The following is a 20809-nucleotide window of genomic DNA, read 5'->3' as shown; positions in this document are numbered from 1 at the left end:
ATTGGACCTCCTTGGCATTGAGCACCTGGAAAATCCAGGGAAAGAGACTTTTATCTGTCTCCTTCCATCTACCTCTTCGGTTCTGGTATTGAGGAGTGCCAGTAAAGTGCCTACATAGCGTCCTGTCAGCCTTTCATGGGCTAATGCATACCGGGTATTCTGAAGCAGTTCAGGGAAGTGACAGAACAGCTTCCTCAGAAGCAGTGTGACAAAGGTGTGGAGTGCAGAAAACACATGGCAGCCCAGCAGTGGTTTGTGTAAGACTCAGCCAGTACACCGTATCCCTTTGGCACTTCCAGGGAGATCGGTGCCGATTTTTCAAACTGTCCCCATAAGGTCAGCATGGGCTGGGTGACACTAGTATCCTGTATTTCTACAAGATCATTCTTGGCTGTGTTGGGAGGGGAGGGCAAGGAGGCAAGGGTGCTGACCGTGATTATTGAATTTAATTATCAAAATCTCAGGGGAGGGGGTGACGTTATGGACCCAAGACCCATGGGCTTCTGCCCCCAGTCTTTTAAGTGCCTAGCAATGCCTTTGGCCAGTAGCCCACCTCAGATCAGTCTCCTTGAAGGAAATATGCACACAGTCACAGTCACATTGCATTACAGGGACTCCCGAAGTGACAGCAGGTTCAGTCAGTGTGTCCTGTGAAATCTCCCTGAGATGTTGAGCCCATCTCCACTCCTTCCTAGGGCTGCCCCTTAAAGCAAATAATACAAAAATGGCCTGTACCCACCAAAGAAAAGAGAAACAGTTTGTGCCGATCGGCAGTGTTTTTGGTTCCCCTTTTTTCACTTGGGGGCTGTCTGTAGCTAGGAATTCCCCATTTGTGAGGCCTGCCGTCCTGCTTACTTGTAGCAGGTGCTCTCCGAGGACAGCTGGATGTCAGTATTCACAAAACCTGCCCACCTCCCCTGGGAGTTGGTGCTCTAAGTTTTAAGCTTACGCAATAGGCTGAAAGAGCCCCCGCATAGATGCAGTGCAGTGTGCCATGCTGTACATGCCCAGCAGGATGTTACGTTTGCCGCGTGTGGGGCAGTCCCGCAAGCGGCTTCATTCATCCAGATGCTGCTGGTCTGATACTACCGCTCCTCGCAGCAAGGAAGCACCACTTCTGTCCTGCCTCTAGGCGTGTGCAGTACGCACCAGGTTATGTAGACCCCGGGGCGGGAAACCTCTCTCTCAACACTTCCCGATGATGTCATACAGCCGGATATTTAAACCCCGGCCATGCTACTCAGCATTGCCTAAGCAAGAAGGTCGTCTTGTTCCAGGTCTTCCGCTTCAGCCTTGCTCCGCTTCAGTCTCTGCCTTGCTCCCGTCAAGCCCTCAGCTTTTGCCATAGCCTTGTGGCTGCTGTCATAGCCTGGCCCGCGCCAAGACTCGGTCACCAGCCATCGACGCAAACCTTAGGGCCCCGCCCACGAGGTTGCACCACTTTTGCCACGGCGAGAGGGGCTCACGCTCATGTCTTTCACAACAGGGTGCTGAGGCCATGAGCTCGGTGAACGCGACCCCGCTGCCTTGGCCTCCCAGATGCAGGAGCAAAAAACTGAATTGAATGGTCTCCTGCACCGGGTCATGCAGCAGGCCCAGCAGCAACTTGATCAAGTCAACGGATTACTACAGACCCTGTTCCAACCTTTGGATACGATACAAGCCCAATGGCCGGCTTCAGTTCCAGTTCCAGCACTGGCGAAGCCTGCACCGGCACCTATCTGGCCCATGGAATCCATGATTCAACTCCCACCACCTCCGAGGTACGGTGGTGATCCTAAGGGGTGCAGAGGGTTCCTCAATGTTTGCAAGATGCAATTTGAGTTACAGCCAGCTCATTTGTTTTTCAGACCTTATTTCCTCTCCCTGTTTGACGGTCCTGCTCTCACCTGAGCTTCTCCCTTGTGGGAACAAGATGAACTTGGATAACTTTCTTCAACACCTGATTTTTGACCAGCCTGGTTGCCATTCATCTGCTGCTACAGAAATTCTTCATATTCATCAAGGCCATTTTTTGGCAAGGATTATCCGGGAGGATAAAGGATGAACTAGCAGCGCGGGACCACCCTCCATCCCTCAAAGCAGTTATTGCCTTGGTTATTCCTATAGATCTGAGATTCCAGGAACAAGCTTGTGAGAGAAAGATCTCCTGCAGATCACTCCTGAGTCCTCCTGACCTCCGAATCCTTCACAGCCCATCCTGGAACCGAAGGCTGTATAGGATACATATCACACCGGTTTACATATAAAACTGAACAATTGCCATGAGGCGGATACAAAGAACATGAGGTAACATAGGCTTTATCCAGGAATCACTGCTCTGCCAATGTGGCTGCCCTACTACCAGCCTAACCACCCCCTGTGTCATTTCATCTGTCTATGGAGAACCTCTATCTGGTCGCATGACCACAGCTTCCTTGCCTATTACCATGCGGATTGGGTCTCACTGAGAAGATCTTCAGTTCTGTGCGCTATCTAAGGCCTCCAGCCCCCTTGTACTTGGACTACCTTGGCTCTGACTCCATCAGCTGTCCAATGACTGCAATGCCTTACAGATTGACCAATGGAATCTGTCCTGCCAGGATCATTGGGCTCTCTCATCCTTATCTCCGGGCACCTTGCTTCAAACCACCTTTCCAGAAGTACCAGACCTGCCCTGCTCCTACTCAAGTTCTGATTTACATCGTCTTCCTACTAAAGGATCCTTGCCTGCAGATCAGAATCAATTCCTGTCTTCATCCAAGCCTTCAGCCTTATCTTTGCCCAAGTCTTCAGCTTTGAATGGTTCTTCAGTCCAAGGCCCAAAACCAAAGAATCTCTGGTTCCTATGACAAGACCCCCAAGCTCCCAGTTGGTAAAGAGGTTCCTTCATCTCCTCAGAAACTGAAGAGAAGAGGTCTGAGGAGGAGGCTTAGAGGAAGGGGTACTGTTATGTTTGCCGCTTGTGGGGAGGTCCAGCGAGCAGCTTCACTCACCCAGATGCCACCGGTCCAACACTGCTACTCCTTGCAGCAAGGAAACACTGTTTCTGTTCTGCCTCTAGGCACGCGTGCGGTCCTGCGGAGGGAAACCTCTCTCGCAATGTTTGCCGATGACGTTTCACAGCCGATATTTAAACCCCGGCCATGCTACTCAACGTTACCTTAGTAAGAAGGTCGCCTTGTTCCAGGTCTTCAGCCTTGCTCCGCTCCTGTCAAGCTCTCAGCTTTTGCCATGGCCTTGTGGATTGTCATAGTGTGGCCTCTGCCAAGACTCACTCACCTGTTGTTGGCGCAAACCATAGGGCCCAGCCTACGAGGTTGTGCCAATTACACCATGGCAAGAGGGGGGCTCACGTGCACAGCATTTGCAACACGGCATGTGCTAAATTCTGGAAACTTTGAGGTAAAAGTTCTGCTGTTGTCACCCATGTGCGAGTACTGCCATCCTGCTGTCCTTGGAGAACGCCCCCTACAGGTAAGCGACTCTGCTTTCTCTTGCTAAGTCCATACTAAATACCTTCATGTGGTGACCTCATTTCATTACATCTAGACCAAATCTCAGCAAGGTGCCCACGACTACAGAAGTAGAGAAAAAAGCAAAAAAAAAAAAAAAAAATTCATACTAGCCGCAGATAGTCCAGGAAAATAAGGAGGTCGACATTCAAAGGGTAACATTTAAGCTATCTGGGCAGAGCCTGAGATTTGAGATTCCAGCCCCGACAACCAGCTGAATTGGTAAAATGTAACCAGGTAGAGAGAGGGTGGTTAGGAGGCATTTGGAGGCCTGGGCTTAAGATCAGCTGGGTAGCGCTCAATATGAGCTAAGTCTTGGCAGAGAGAACGCTCTTCTAAGGTTATCTGGGTGCCCACAGTGAATATATTCAGTGGCGGACTTACCCAGCTAAGTCCATCGGAACTCCTTACATGAAGTTACCTGGCTAGCATCTTGCTCATTGCCCATAGAAGTAAGCTTAATGATGACGGCAGTGGTCATGATGACTCTTCCGCTGAATTCGCCACCCCTGGTGCAATTCTAAGCCATGGTGAGCCTGTTCATGGACCCATTGTGGAATTAACAAACAAAATAAGAGAGCTAAGTAGAGTTATGTGGAATCTTGAAGATGAAAAGAAAATAATGTACTGCAATTCTATGCCAGAAACCCTGCATTTAAATCAAGGTCATTTACAAACTGGAAGAAAGTGCATTTCTAAAAAAGGAAAAGATGCAAAACTTAAGTCATGCAAATTCAAGATCTCTGCTTGATCAAATAAAAAAAGAAGTACGAAAGTGGTAACCCCCTTAAAACAGCTGAGTGATGCTGTAGAAAGAGAAACAGAAAAAATGGAGGTCATCCAGAGAGAAGCCAGAACACAGTGCTGGAACAATTGGCATTAAGTAAAGGGAGAGATGCCAGGGAATGATAAGTGTGCAGCACAGGAGAACGAGAGAAATGTAAGACAGGCCAGGAAGCAGAGGCAAGAGAAAAGGCAGGGGCAGACCAGGAGATAGATGAGCTGGCGGTTGCACACTTGGCTTATGTGCTCAGGGCAGTGGCGTAGCCACGGGTGGGCCTGGGTGGGCAGGTGCCCACCCAACTTAGACCCAGGCCCACCCAACTAGCACCGGAACTGCAAGGCTGTCGCGGGATCCCATCCCCGCGACAGCGAACAAGAGAACCCACGCCTCGCACGCCATCACGGCACACGTGGGGAAGTGCTGCTGCGGCCGTATGGCCAACTGGTCTTCCTGTTCGGGGGGGAGCGGAAGCGCCGCGCGCAACTTCCGCTTCCTCCCCCCAATGCAGGAAGATCAGCTGCCTCTCCTGCTGCCACCCGTTCTCCTGCTACACAAACCCAGGCTCTCATTCTCACCCATATATACACACATTCAAGCTCCCATTCTCACCCACACACATAAACCCAGACTCCCATTCTCAACCACACATACACACATTCGAGCTCCCATTCACCCACATATTCAAGCTTCCATTCTCACCCACATACACACCCAGGCTCCAGTTTTTACCCACACACACTCCCATTCTCATCCACACATACACATTCAAGCACGTGCACAGCTTCCGCTTTCTCCCCCAGAGCAGGAAGATCAGCTGCCTCTCCTGCTGCCACCGGCCTCCTGCTATCTTCTTCGGGCGTCGGGCCGTATGGTCCGCCGATCTTCCTGCTTGGGGGGGAGGGAGGAAGCGGACGTTGTGCGCTGCGCTTCTGCTCCCCCCCCCCCGATAGGAAGTTCGGCGGGCAGTACGGCCCGACGCCCGAAGATAGCAGGAGGCCGGTGGCAGCAGGAGAGGCAGCTGATCTTCCTGCTCTGGGGGAGAAAGCGGAAGCTGTGCACGTGCTTGAATGTGTATGTGTGGATGAGAATGGGAGTGTGTGTGGGTAAAAACTGGAGCCTGGGTGTGTATGTGGGTGAGAATGGAAGCTTGAATATGTGGGTGAATGGGAGCTCGAATGTGTGTATGTGTGGTTGAGAATGGGAGTCTGGGTTTATGTGTGTGGGTGAGAATGGGAGCTTGAATGTGTGTATATATGGGTGAGAATGAGAGCCTGGGTTTGTGTGGGTGGGTGAGAATGGAAGCTTGAATATGTGGATAAGAATGGGTGCTTGAATGTGTGTATGTGTGGGTGAGAATAGTACCTTAAATGTGTATATGTATGGATGAGAATGGGAGCTTGAATATGTGTGGGTGAGACTGGGAGCATGGGTTTGTGGGTGAGAATGGGAGTCTGGGTTTATGTGTGTGGGTGAGAATGGGTGCCTGGATGTGCGTCTGTGTGTGCATAAGAATATAAGCCTGGGGAGGGGTGAGAAAGTGAGAACCTGAATGTGAGCTTGTGTGGGGGGGGGGGGGGAGAGCATATGAGAGTGACAGCTTGAGTGTGTGAGAGGGAGTCTGTGAGAGAAAGCGTGTATGTGTGTGTGTGTGTGGAAGGGAAGAAGACAGTAATAGAAGAAAGACACTGAAAAGGAATTAGGAAATGAGCTAAATGGGAAAAAGAGACCAGGACCAACTGATTAGAAAAATACAAAGATCAGACAACAAAGGTAAAAATATATATCTATATTTTGAGATGTTAGCAATTTAAATATAAGCAACACAACCGCTCTCTCAAAATTTATGGACAGGTAGGAGCCGTGTATAAAATCGTAATAATAAGAAGGCTAAAGTACCACAAATCACCGTGAATTATGTTTGTATCATTAAGTAAACCTCATACTTAGGCGTAGATGTGAATGCTATGCTGCATAATTTGGCATTATTTATCAGTAAAAAAACAACTAGTAGACCTGCATGCCTACAGCCCACCCATGTTAACCTTGTGCCCACCCAAAAAATCAATTCTGGCTACGCCACTGGCTCAGGGATATGTACACTGGCGTCCAGGAGAGGGAAAGATTACCTAAGATAAACCTGACACCCAAAGATACAATATTCTGCAGTGAAAATAATTACTACCAACAAGAACACAAGATCAGAAGAAGAGAAAGACAACAATGCCTGCATGGAAAAAAATTCATACCGAAATTAATGAAAGCACTGCATGCAGAGATATCACTGGGAGACGAGTACATGAAAGGATCCAAGACCCCCAAAAGTAGTGAGAGAAATCCAAAAGATCAAGCTGAACCATGCTGCACTAAGAGAAAAAAAACCTTATTTATATGCGCCAATAACATATTGAAAATAACAGCAGAAGCCCATCCCAACAGCTGAAGGAAGTACATATAGAGTTACCATCCTAGGCTTTTAGGCATGGTTAGCATTAGCAGACCCAAATAATCAAAAGGTGCAGAAGCACAGAAGTGAATGGCCACAATCTGTCTCCATTCGGAAACTTGGACAGGCATTCCAATGACTAGAAGGAATGAGTGAGCGTCCACCGGCACACATGGACAAAGGAGCAACAGAATTTGTAAATGAAGAAAAACCAGACTCTTTGAAAAGGAGCTAGATCACCAAAAAAGGAAAATCCATTGGCAGAAGCACAAATACAGCCAAAATTACAAAGTCAAAATTACTTCAGCAAATACATGTGGATCAAAATCTGACACAGAACTGGCTAAGGAGAAGTGAGCTTAAACCTACAGATGAGAGACTGATAATTGTAGCACAGGACAGTGGATTGCAGGCAAGATGGGTCACAGCCAGCATAGAAAAGAACAGCAAAACAGACAACAAACAGAATGGTTACAAAGCTCATCAATGGACGTCATGTGCTGATGTCAGAATGCCTGGATACAGAAAGGCACAACAAAACGGCACAGCTCATGCACTGAAAACTATGTAAACATTATAACATCACTGTACTAGAAAAGCCCAGGGTTCACAGAATTGTAGAGAAGGAAGAAGTTGTGATTACTTGGGACAATTCTATTCCAACCAATAAAAAGCTCAGTGCAAGAAAACTGCACATTGTAGTAAAGAAGAAAAACACAAGAATAGCATTGCTGATATAAGTCTCAGTACCAAGTAACCATTCTGTACTTTGTAAGGAGAGACATCATCAAATCCCAAGAGTTGCAAACAAAGGACAAAAAATTTGTTAGAAAGATACATAAATAGTCCCAATTGTATTGGATGCCCCCCGCCTGATTATAAAGAACTTTTAGGTGCACCTTAATATGTTGCCTGACATATTACACTCTATGAACTCCAGAAGGAAGCTCTCTTTGGCACAATGCAAGAATTAAGAAGGGCATACAAAGTAAATTTGAGAGATTGAGATCATATATCCAACAGACCCTGTCTTACAAGTGAAGTTCACTCCTGTGATGGTATGCACAAAACAAACCCCTCTGGAACTATAACATATGAGAGAAACCATTTAAGTGTTCTGAATGTGATAAAAACTTCAGTCTGAAATATGATAGGAGAAAACAAGAAAGGATCCACATCAGAGAAAAATGTTCAACAATATGAAGTAAACAAAAAAAATGGAGCAAACCCAAAGCAATTCTACAGAGATTTGGGGAAAAGCATAAATGTAGCTAAAGCATCACCAAATAAACCAAAAGAGAAAATATCAAGAGAAATCTACATGAGGATTCCATACAGCACAATGGGACCGATGCAATAAACTGTGCCCAGCCTAGTGCACTGATTTACACGTAGGTGGGCATGCATTTTGGACGTGCTAGACTAGCACCCAATGCAAGGAGATTAGCACCTCCAAAACATGTGTCCTAACAAAGGAGAACCTGATAGCGCCCAACGCATGCAAATTCCATGTAGATGAGGATATTAGCTATTACCGCCCGATGCAGGAAAATGCTGGGCACCCAACGCATACTTTTTAATGCAGGGAATTTTAATCTAGCCCCGGAGGTGGAGTAGAGTCAACTCACAGTCAAGGGCTCATGAGAATCATTACAAAATACCGTGTTGCGATAAATGTGTCCTCTTCCTTGATATTATCCTGGCTTTTGAATTTACTGCTTGTGGTGGCAAAAAATAAATATATATTGATTGGCTCAAGAAAGAAGCGCATGTTTCTTATGACCAACAATTTAGATGCCCAAAGAAATGGGCGCCTGATATAATAAACTGCAGCATGTGAAATCGGCACCTCAGCAACATAACCAAAGCAAGCCTGATCAAAATGGATGCTCGTATTGAGCGCCCATTGCAATTATGAGCACCCATTGCAATTATAGGCGCCTGATGCAATAACCTCTTTTGAGTGCCAGAGATGCACATTCTCCCTTAGCACGCGCCCTTTTTCTATGCTGCCTCTCATTTAAATATTGCATCGGGGCATACAGGGATGTAGCTGCCTGCATGTTAGGAAAACAGGCGCTCACTTATAACACAGGGTCTGTTGGATATATGATCTCAATCTCTCAGATTTAGTCTATATGCCCTTCTTAATATTTGCATTGTGCCAAAGAGATCTTCCTTCTGGAGTTCATAGGGCGTAATATGTCAGTCAGCATATCAAGGTGCACCTAAAAGTTTTTGTTTTGTTTTTTTAAATCATGACAGGGGCATCCAATACAATTGGGACTATTCGTGTTTCTTTCTAACATTTTTTTGGCCTCTGTTTGCATCCCTTGGGATTTGATGATGGCTCTCAATATGAGTGCCCATTTTCAGTGCATGTCTTATTGCATCTGCCCAATTGTTTGGACGAAACATTTATCACCACCTCACTGAGATCTGGCATTCAGCAAAAAAAACAAATCCTCAGACAGCCGTAACTAGCATTCCTTCTCCCAAATGGAGATCCAAGTTATTTTCCCCCCAATATTAAGCATCACAACCTTCCCATCGACCATCTGAAAGCTGTTCACTGGTATGGATTCAGCTGGCATACACTGTATGGTAGACACTGCATCAACATCCTGGCAATAGAGCAGAAGGGAAATGAGAGGAGCACATAAACCCAAAGATCAGCTGATGCTGAATAAAGCCATCTTTAAGAAATGGCAAAACCTCAGGGCAGATTGAGTTTACTGTAAGAAAACATAAGATTCTTAGTTGCCTTGAGTTATGGGTTTATTGTTGGGGGTTTTTTTTGAACCACATCAACTTTCAAATCCTTCTGATGGTGAAGCACCATCAGAAGGATTTTAGAGAGGAGCTAGCTGGGGCTGTTCTGTCACTGGAAGACTGATAGCGTGTTTCGACATTTTCTGTCTGATTTGACTGCCCCTGGTAACAACTGTTTAATGTCACGTTTTGGACTTGTAGCTTTTGTGTTGAGGTGTATTAATGTATGTACTCTGTTGAGCTTTAAAAAGCTTTATAAAGAGAACAAAAAAAAAAATCACAAAACTAATTGCCTTGAAGTATTCAGAATCAACCCTGAACTGGTTGAGTTCATCAAGTTCACCATGAAAATCTGTACCAGACAAGCACTGGGATCCCGACCCCGAGAGAGACTTGTAGAGCGTGAAGCAGCTCTGAGCACCTGGGGCATATAAATAAATAACTTTTATTTCCTTATTTTTACATTCCATCATTCCATCATTTTCAAAATTACTCATAACAGAGATGGCACCAAATCTGGTCCCAGTAAGAAGGGGGTGCACAGACTTTTTTTTTTTCTTTTGCTTTGTTTTATTTTTTGTTTCATTTCATTTGAAATGAAAAAGAAAACAAAAAAATGGTCTGATCCCTGCTCCCTTACCACCTGTGCCCTTTCTCCGTGTCTCCCACCTCTCTTGACCCATCTAATCCCCTGAAGGCTTTAAAATCCACTTTAGACCTCCACGAAGCAGGCACGACTCTCAGTTGCTCCTGCCCTGCTGCTGCCACCGCTGCTGCAGCTACTTCAGATGATGCTGGCAGAATGACATCAGGGTCACGGTTCCTTTGCCCCACACGAGCAAGCGGGGATTTCTAGGAAATATTAAAGACTTTGGGGTCCTGGAGAGGCTGAGGGCATCCGAAAAGGGAACAGGAGTCCTTTTTATTTTTTTCTTTGTGGGGCAGGGACCAGACAACTTAAAAAAAAACCAAATGAAATTTAATACAGTTATACAAAAAATAGAAAACAAATATAAAAACAGGATAATGGATAAAAGTCAAATACAAATAACATTGGGGATGAGGGGGGGGGGGGGGCAGAGAAATATGTTGGCATGAGTCCCTGCATGGCTTCCTGATCTCTGAAACTATATTAATTCCCCCCCCCCCCCAATTACCTTAAATAAATTGCCTGTATCATGGCTCAAAGGTAGAAGGGTAAAGTTAAGAGTCTATCCCTCTGAAGGCTCTAGGCTCGCAGCCCACTCAACACTTTTTTCATTCTTCAGGGCGTGGCCTGTTGTGGGGGGAGATGAACCCGTTGACTGTCCCTTGTGAGGAAGAGTTGGGACAATCTGGGTTACATCCATCCCTTTCTCCACTGGATCGCTGATATCCATCTCGTCTGATCCCGCTGGCGCCTCCCAGCACGTCTTGGTTACATGGGTGTGCAGAGGGAAGGTGATGCAGTCGTTGCAGCTCTGACGTTGGAAACATTGGATGAAGGAGTGGTGGAGCCTGGTCAGGCAGTGAATATTTCTGTTGCAAGGTGTCGGATCCAGTTGCTGCAGCTCCCTCCAATGCAGTTTCCCCTTCCATTAGTCCTCTTCTGATATCTGAAAGACCTGTGCTGGTGATGCTGGACTCCGTTTGGATGGTATTGGTGAGGAGTTTGACTAATTCCATGGTAACCCTTTCCAAGGATATTAAGACTCGGTTGGATAGAAAAGATTTTTAATTAACTCAGCTCAACAATCGTTGTGACCAACAGGATAAAGACGTTGCCAGTTAAGATAATATTGCACTTATTAAAGATAATTCTTTGTTTCAAATAAAAGTAGAATCTACATTATTTTCTGAATTCATCATCTGCTTCAACGCTAAAATGTGCCATTTATTATTGATGTTGATGTGCTGAATTCAAATAGGAAAATTAAGCCAGATGATTGGCTTCCGTTTCCATGATATTTAAGTTTTTACATTTTGTATCTATGTCTATTGTATCGATAGTAGAGTTTTAATCATAAATTGCAAACGTAGGTCGTTTCATATACTTATGGTTGCATAATATTTCACCGATCTTGTTTTTGTAATTCTTTAAAAATGAAATCAGCAAAAGGATTCTAGAAATAAAATTTACTATGAAACACAAGGCCAAAAACTATTATGTATATACATGTAAAGAGTTTAGTCTTTATTCAGTGGCTACTCAGATCTTCTTGCCTTGTCTTTCATAATCATTAAATGGAACATCTCTTGTCCTGTCTAGCAATAGTCTGCAAACTTTGATGGCTCCATTTGCCCTGATACCGTTTTTCCATTGCTGCACTTTCCTGGTAAAATTGCTCGCCATGCTCATTGCTTACCTAGCTGCACCAACCACCGGCTCCGGAGGCAGCGGGGAATCGTGCTGTGGGCACTCCCTTCCCCCTCGAAGAGGAAAAAAGGAGAAGGAAGTCGCCGACGCCAGGTAGGTAGGTGACCCGCCCACCACCGGGGAGTTGATCAGCTAAGCAGCGATGCCAAGGTCAGAGAACGTCCTGCCTGGTCACAACAACCACCGGCACTGGAGGTAGCGGGGAATTGTGCTGCAGGTGGTCCCTTCCCCCCAGAGAAGAAAAAAGGGGAAGGACGTCACCAGCCCCAGGTAGGCAGTCCACCCACCACCAGGGAACCAATCAGCGTGGCGGCGACACAAATTTTCTCCATTGACACTATTCTAGGACGGGGCCTAAATGGAGACCTAAGGAATACACCCTAAGAAAAAAACAGAAGGATCACAAACCTGGTTTTCCCCACGATAAGTAACAACTTTCCCTCTCTCTCTTCCTGCGTCATATTTACCCTGCTACTATTGAATGCTCAATCTTTATTTGAAAAAAAAAAAATTCCTCTAATTAACGATCTTCTAGAGGATTTCAACCCCTCTATTTTTTTGCATAAACTGAAACTTGGCTGAATGATAAAGATAATGTACTCCTGAACCAATTCTCAAATGATAACTATGATATATTTCACTTTCCTAGATCCAAAAGAAAAGGCGGAGGATTATTAATAATTAGTAAAAAAAAAACCAAACAAAAAAAAAAAACGAACACAAGATAGTTCCTTATAAGGTTGAGATTAACCCACCCGATGAGGTTGCAACCCTAAAATCTCCTCAAATAAATTTAGGACTGGTCTGACCCCCAGGCACGCTACAAAAAGATTGCTCACCACTAACTGAATTGTTCGCTAAGGTGCTTCCACCTACAGTCTCTGCATATGGGGTAGATTTTAAAACATGCGCGCGTGCTACCCGGCGCGCACACACGGACACCCGATTTTATAACATGCGCGTGCAGGTGCGCGCATGCTATAAAATCAGGGGTCTGTGCGCACAAGGGGGTGCACAATTGTGCAACTTGCACGCACCGATGCCTGCAGCCTTCCCCCGTTCCCTCCCAGGCCGCTCCAAAATCGGAGCGGCCTGGGAGGGAACTTCCCAACCCCCTAACCTAACCTCACCCTTCCCCTCCCGCCCTCACCTAGACCCCCCCCCGATCTTTATCTTACCTTTTGTGCCTGCATCTGGGCAGGCGCAGGTTGAGCGCGCCGCCGGCAGCCTGCCAGCACATGATCCCCAAGCACAGCCGGGGGATCATGTGCCGGGAGACTGTCCCCTCCCCGTCCCTTTTTCGAAGCCCTGGGAATTACGTGCGTCCCGGGGCTGTATGCGCGTGGCTGGGCCTTTCTAAATTAGGCCCAGTGCGTGTAGGACTTTTAAAATCTGGCCCTAATTGTAGGAGTCTTTAACCTCCATGTAAAAAAAATACACAGAAAAACCTAACCTGTCAAATGTTTCTAGAAGTGATTGAAGTCCTGGGATGGTCACAATTTGTCTTCAAAGCCACTCAAAGTGGGTCCCATTCTAGACCTAATATTTGCTAATACCAGCTGCCCAATCAATACCTCGCACACAACATTTCCCTGGTCTGATCACAAATTAATAAAAGCAGAAATAGCATTCACCAACAAAATCCACAATAGTATAGATAAGCAGCTAACTTTTACCTTCAGGAAAAAGACTGAGCTGAAAGTACTTGCTGATGCATTAGAAAACAAGCTCCAAGAACTAAATCAAACCATCTCCGCATCAGCTTTTGATTCCTGGATAAGACTGTCAACAACAGAGCTGAAAACCTTAGTCTGGTCCAAACAAAAACTATTAACAAACGGGCCGATTCAGTAAAGTCCGCGGGAGAGCGGACGAACGCATGCTCTCCCGGCACGCGCGCACATCTGTATTTAAGTTAGGTGGTGCAGTAGAAACGGGCAAAAGGAGGCGCTAAGGACACTAGCGTGTCCCTAGCGCCTCCTTTTTGATAGGAGCAGCGGCTGTCAGCGGGTTTGACAGCAGACGCTCAATTTTGCTGGCGTTGGTTCTCGAGCCTGCTGACAGCCACGGGCTCGGAAACCGGACTTCGGCAAAATTGAGCGTCCGGTTTTCAGCCCGACAGCCACCAGCCAATTTCACCCTTCGGGACCTCCGACTTAATATCACCATGATGTTAAGTCGGAGGGTGCACAGAAAAGCAGTTTTTACTGCTTTTCTGTACACTTTCCCGGTGCCGGCAGAAATTAGCACCTACCTTTGGGTAGGCGCTAATTTCTTAAAGTAAAATGTGCGGCTTGGCTGCACATTTTACTTTCTGTATCACGCGGGCATAACTAATAGGGCCATCAACATGCATTTGCCAAGCCCTTGTCCAGGCCACGCTGTAGGAAAGACAAAATATGTGCAATGGCAGCCTGGAGAGGAGAGATGTCCATGGAAGTGCACCAAGCCTCAAACTCTTTCCAGATCCGGACATAGGAAATGGAGGTGGACGTCTCTCGCTCCTTGAGGAGCGTGGAGATGACTGCTTCTGGATAGCCACGTCTCCTCAACCTCCGCCGTTCAAAAGCCATGCCGCAAGACAGAAGCGATCTGCCCGGTCTAAAAGTACTGGCCCTTGGCGCAGAAGGTTCGGGAGGTGTCTGAAGTGGAGAGGACCGTCGACCACTAGGTTGACTAGGTGTGCAAACCATGGTCTTCGAGGCCATTCCGGGGCCACCAGAATGACACGCCCCTGATGAAGCTCTATTCTGCGCAGCACCTTGCCCACTAGGGGCCATGGTGGGAATACACAGAGGAGGAGATTTTGCAGCCAGGGAAGGACGAGAGCATCCACGCCCTCTGCGCCGTGTTCTCGGCGGCAGCTGAAGAATTGGGGAGCCTTCGCGTTCCGGAGCGTCGCCATCAAGTCCAGGTGTGGGGCTCCCCATCTGCTGAAGAGGAGCGACACCACTTCCTCAGAGAGCTCCCACTCCCCTGGATCTATGCGTTGTCAGCTTAGGAAGTCCGCCTGAATGTTGTCGACCCCGGCTATGGTGTGGACTCCGCCCATGCCATCAGCTTGTCTGCTTCCCGCGCGACATGTTGGCTCCTCGGCCCTCCTTGGCGATTGATGTATACCACCGTGGTTGCATTGTCGGAGAGGATCCGTACCGCTTGATGATGAACCAAAAGGGAGGAATCGCTGTAGGGAGAGACGGACTGCTCTGGTCTCCAGTCGGTTGATGGGCCATGAGGCCTGGAATGACATCCAAAGTCCCTGAGCCAACTGCCACACTGCTCCCCAACCGGAGAGGCTCGCATCTGTTGTGACGATCACCCACTGTGGGACCTCCAGATCCACTCCCTTCAGCAAGTGGTCGAGGCTGAGCCACCAGCCTAGGCTGTGGCTGGCTATGTTGGGCAGCGGAAGTAGGGCTTGAAAATCCCGAGATACTGGCTTCCAGTGGGAGAGTAACGCTCTCTTTAGGGGGCGCATATGCACAAAAGCCCACAGCACTAAATCTATAGTAGAAGCCATAGTTCCTAGGACTTGGAGGTAATTCCACGCTGTGGGAAGTTGGAGGCTCCGGAAGCGCTGGACCTCCATTACAAGAGACTGAGCCCGATCCTGGCGCAGGAAGACTTTCCCGGCGTTGGTATCGAAGCGTGCTCCTCAGAAGTCTAGGGTCTGAGAAGGAGTAAGGCTGCTTTTGGGGAAATTTACGACCCAGCGAAGAAGGTGCAAGACTCGTTCCACTGCTTGAAGACACAGTTCTTTTGACTTCGCCCGAATGAGCCAGTCGTCCAGGTAGGAATGGACTAAGATTCCTTCCTGGCGTAGAGCAGCTGCCACCACTACCATGATCTTGGTGAAGGAGCGGGGAGCCGTCGCCAACCCGAACAGTAAGGCCTAGAACTGGAAATACTGGCTGAGGACCTTGAAACGCAGGAAGCGTTGATTTGCTTTGAAGATGGGGATGTGGAGATACACCTCCATCAGGTCCAAGGAAGCCAGAACTCCCTGCGGTGCACCGCTGCCACGACTGACTGTAAGGTCTCCATACGAAAGTGAGGCACCTTGAGAGCCTTGTTGACCAGCTTGAGGTCCAGGATGGGACGGAAAGGAGACTTCTTTCGTGGGAACCATGAAATAGACAGAAAAATGGCCTAATCCTTGTTCCCTCGGTGGCACTGGGAGGATGGCCCCGAGGGCCAAGAGGCGGTCGAGCGTCTGTCGGACCATGGCCTGCTTCTGAATGCTTCCGCAGGGGGAGAAGAGGAACCTGTCTCTTGGGGGGGGGGGGGGGGGGTGTCGAGCAAACTCCAAAGCGTAGCTATGTCGTAGAATGTCTAAGACCCATTGATTTAAGGTGATCTTGACCCACTCCTTGTAGAAGAAAGACAGGCGGTCACCTATCCTGGGAATGGAACAGTGGGTCGGCAAGCCTTCATTGGGAAGACTTGGCAGGAGCCCCATGGGGGAGGTTGCCTCGAACTGTTCTCCGACCATGAAAGGGATGAGACCAGGACTGAGAGCGTGAGGAAGGTGGCCTTTGTGCTGGAGGCCTGGTCTGACGAAACCATCGTTGCCCACAGAAGCAAGATCTGGAAGAGATGAAGGCCCAAAAGGTCCTTGGCCAATCTTCTGGCAGCTTATGGACTTTGTTCTCCCCGAGTGACTTGATGAGCTGTTCCAAGTTCTCGCCAAAAAGCAATTTTCCTTTAAAAGGAAGCGATCCCAATTGTGCCTTGGAAGACGAATCTGCCGACCAGTTGCGAAGCCAAAGGCACCGCCTGGCTGAGACCACTGAAACCATGGATCTGGCAAGGACCCAGAGGAGGTCATAAAAAAAAGAGCGTTCACCCCATACACCATGATTGCTTCCAGGCGCTCAGCCTGCTGAGCTTCCTCGGGCGGCAAATCCCGGGCACTGAGCAGTTGCTGTAGCCAATGAAGCCCTGCAAGCTGCATGAGAGAGCTGCAGACGGCAGCTCGGACCCCCAGATCAGACACCTCAAAAATCCGTTTGAGGTAGACTTCCAACTTACGGTCCTGCAGATCCTTTAGGGCCGTTTCGCCAGTAACCAGAATCGTGGTGCGTTTCGTAACCGCCGACACAGACGCGTCCACTTTAGGGACCCTCAGGAGCTCCAGGTACTCTTCAGGTAGAGGGTAGAGCTTATCCCTAGCTCTGCCCACCTTGAGAGAAAACTCCGTCAAATCCCATTCTCTAGTCAACAGTTGCAGTAGCATCGGATGGAAAGGGAAAGTTCAAGAAGGAGGGAGCAGACCGACGAGCAGGTCGCCCTTCCAGGATGATGCAGTAGGAGCAGGAGGGTCCAGAGGGCTATGTCCAGCTCAGCTAGGACGTGAGGAATCAGGGGGTCCAACTCATCCCTTTGAAAGAGACGCAGGACCCTTGGGTCATTCCCTTCTACCTGCACGGGAGAAGAAAGGTCATCCGTATCTGGATCATCCGGAGCAGATACAAGTAGTACTACTCGTATCCTGGGAGCTGGCTGCTGTCCCCCTGCTCCAGGGGGGGCCGGGGGCTGACTGGCTCCTAGTGTACCCCCCGGTTGGGAGATCCCCACGTCATCCTGGGATCCAGAAAGCTGACCACAGCCTGGATCTGACCAATGAATTACTGTAGGAGGTAGAGGCCCCGCAGAAGAGTGCTGCTGGTGGCTCATGCTGGTCAAATATGCACTGTGTAACAAATTATTTTTTTTTATTTTATTTATTTTAAAGGAATTTATATACTGCAAATTAGACAGGATCTGTCTGGCTAAGTGGTTTACAAAGATTAAATGAAGTCAGTGGAAAAAGGACCAGGGGGAGGGTCCGACGGAGCAAATGGCGGGGGTGGGGGGGTGTTCCCATGGGCTGAGCTGAAGGAGGCTCCGGGGGAGTCACTGGAGAGAGGTCCGGTGGAAAAGTGAGGTCCGAGTCAGGGCCTGGCTGCGCGGGAGCTGGTGGCAGGGAATCCAAAATAGCTGCCATTCCCACGCTGGGTGGGAACGGGGTTGGTCTCGCTGCGAGATGCACCTGCGAGCGCGAATGAAGCCGCCCAGCCACTCATAGAAACATAGAAATGACGGCAGAAGAAGACCAAACGGCCCATCCAGTCTGCCCAGCAAGCTACGCAGTTTATCCATTTTTTTTTTAATCTTCCCCCCCCTACCCCTTTTTTTTCTCCCCCTCCCCCGTCACTATTGGCTTCCAGCACCCTCCGGCCCCAATTCCCTTCCACCCCTCCACCAATGCAGAGAGCAGTGCCGTATCCGCATCCTAATGAACATCCAGCTCAATCAGGGGTAGCAACTGCCGCAATAAACGGCCACACCCCTGCCCCATACTCTTACCCACCTCTGTTTTGCTTGTTTGTTTTTTTGGAGATGGCAGCCCTCCAACCTTCCGCTCCGTGAAGGTGGAACACAAACCACTGGCATCTCACTCCGTGAATGCCTCTGTGGCTACTGCCGCTCCGTGCAGTATTTTGCTGCCTGAAGGTGGAACAACTACTCGCCACTGGCATCCCGCTCCGTGAATGCCTCTGTGGCTACTGCCGCTCCGTGCAGTGTTTTACCACCTCCTCTATATTTATGCCCACTAGACTTGATGGATCCACAGTGTTTATCCCACGCCCCTTTGAAGTCTTTCACAGTTTTAGACTTCACCACTTCCTCCGGAAGGGCATTCCAGGCATCCACCACCCTTTCCGTGAAGAAATACTTCCTGACATTGGTTCTTAGTCTTCCTCCCCGGAGCCTCAGCTCGTGACCTCTGGTTCTGCTGATTTTTTTCCGTCTAAAAAGGTTTGTCGTTGTCTTTGGATCATTAAAGTTTTTCAAGTATCTGAAAGTCTGAATCATATCACCCCTGCTCCTCCTTTCCTCCAGGGTGTACATATTTAGATTCTTCAATCTCTCCTCGTACGTCATCCGATGAAGATCCTCCACCTTCTTGGTTGCCCTTCTCTGTACCGCTTCCATCTTGTCTTTGTCTCTTTGTAGATACGGTCTCCAGAACTGAACACAGTACTCCAGGTGAGGCCTTACCAAGGACCTGTACAAGGGAATAATCACTTCCCTTTTCTTACTCGATATTCCTCTCTCTATGCTGCCCAGCATTCTTCTGGCTTTTGCTATCGCCTTGTCACATTGTTTCGCAGACTTCATATCATTAGACACTATCACCCCAAGGTCCCTCTCCTGCTCCGTGCACATCAGCCTTTCCCCCCCCATCGAATACAGTTCATTCGGATTTCCACTCCCCATATGCATGACTTTGCACTTCTTGGCATTGAATCTCAGCTGCCATATCTTCGACCACTCTTCCAGTTTCCTTAAATCCCGTCTCATTCTCTCCACTCCTTCCGGCGTGTCCACTCTGTTGCAGATCTTAGTGTCATCTGCAAAAAGACAAACCTTACCTTCTATCCCGTCCGCAATGTCGCTCACAAAGATATTGAACAGGACCGGTCCCAAAACCGATCCTTGTGGTACACCACTTAAAACCGCTCTCTCTTCAGAGAAAGTTCCGTTTACCATCACACATTGTCTTCTGTCCGTCAACCAATTTGCAATCCAGGTCACCACCTCGGCCCTCACTCCTAAGCTTCTCGTTTTATTCACCAGTCTCCTGTGCAGAACCGTATCAAAAGCTTTGCTGAAATCCAAGTAGATGACATCGAGCGCTCTTCCTTGATCCAATTCTTTGGTTACCCAGTCAAAAAAGTCAATCAGATTTGTCTGACAGGATCTTCCCCTGGTGAATCCATGTTGCCTCTGGTCCATTAATTCTCCTGACTGTAGATAGTTCACTATTCTCTCTTTCAGCAGTGACTCCATTACTTTTCCCACCACCGAAGTGAGGCTAACCGGTCTGTAGTTGCCAGCCTCCTCCCTGTTCCCACTCTTGTGAAGCGGGACCACCACCGCTCTTCTCCAATCTCTTGGTACCACTCCTGTTTCTAGGGGATCTATTGAACAGGTCACACAGCGGACCCGCCAGAACATCTCTGAGCTCCCTCAGTATCCTTGGATGAATCCCATCAGGCCCCATAGCTTTGTCCACTTTCAGATTCTTTAGCTCTTCCCATACATTTTCTACTGTAAAAGGATTTTCATCTATTCCACTTCCCTCCAGTTTCTTGTTGTGTAGAGATGGTCCTTCTCCAGGGTCTTCTTTAGTGAACACAGAGCTGAAGTATTCGTTTAATATTTCTGCCATTTCTTCATCTCTCTCCACACATTGATCATTACCACCTTTCAATTTCACTATACCACTTTGGACCTTTCTCTTTTCGCTGATGTATCTGAAAAATGTTTTGTCACCATTTTTTATCTCCTTGGCAATCCTCTCTTCCGCTTGACTTTTTGCCAACTTGATTAATTTCTTCGTCTCCCTCAGTTGAAACAAATATTCTTCTTTGTGCTCCTCCCTTTGGGATCTTTTGTATTTTTTGAATGCTGTTCTTTTAGCTTTAATTTTGTCAGCCACCTCCTTTGAGAACCAGATAGGTTTCAATTTTCTTTTGCTTTTCTTTAGATTTCTAACATATAGAGCAGTTGCCTTGGTGATTGCTCCTTTTAGATTGGTCCACTGCTGATCCACATCTCTTTCATTCTCCCATCCTTTTAGTTCTTCCTCCAGGTACTTCCCCATTTCCTCAAAGTCTGTGTTTTTGAACTGTAAAACTCGGGTCTTTGTGGTTCTTTTCCCTATTCTTTTAGTGATATTAAACCATATCGTTTGATGATCACTGGTGCTGAGGTGGGTGCCCACCTGGACATCGGAGACATTATCTCCATTAGTGAGCACTAAGTCGAGTATAGCTCCTTCTCTCGTGGGTTCCAACACCATTTGTTTGAACAAAGTTACTTGCATGGCATCCACTATCGCTCTACTATTTTTAGTTTCTGCAGATGGGATTTTCCAGTCTACATCTGGCATATTAAAGTCACCCACGATC

This window comes from Rhinatrema bivittatum, chromosome 2, assembly GCF_901001135.1.
Source record: "Rhinatrema bivittatum chromosome 2, aRhiBiv1.1, whole genome shotgun sequence".
Classification (NCBI taxonomy): domain Eukaryota; kingdom Metazoa; phylum Chordata; class Amphibia; order Gymnophiona; family Rhinatrematidae; genus Rhinatrema; species Rhinatrema bivittatum.
Note: the sequence above shows the minus strand (reverse complement) of the source record.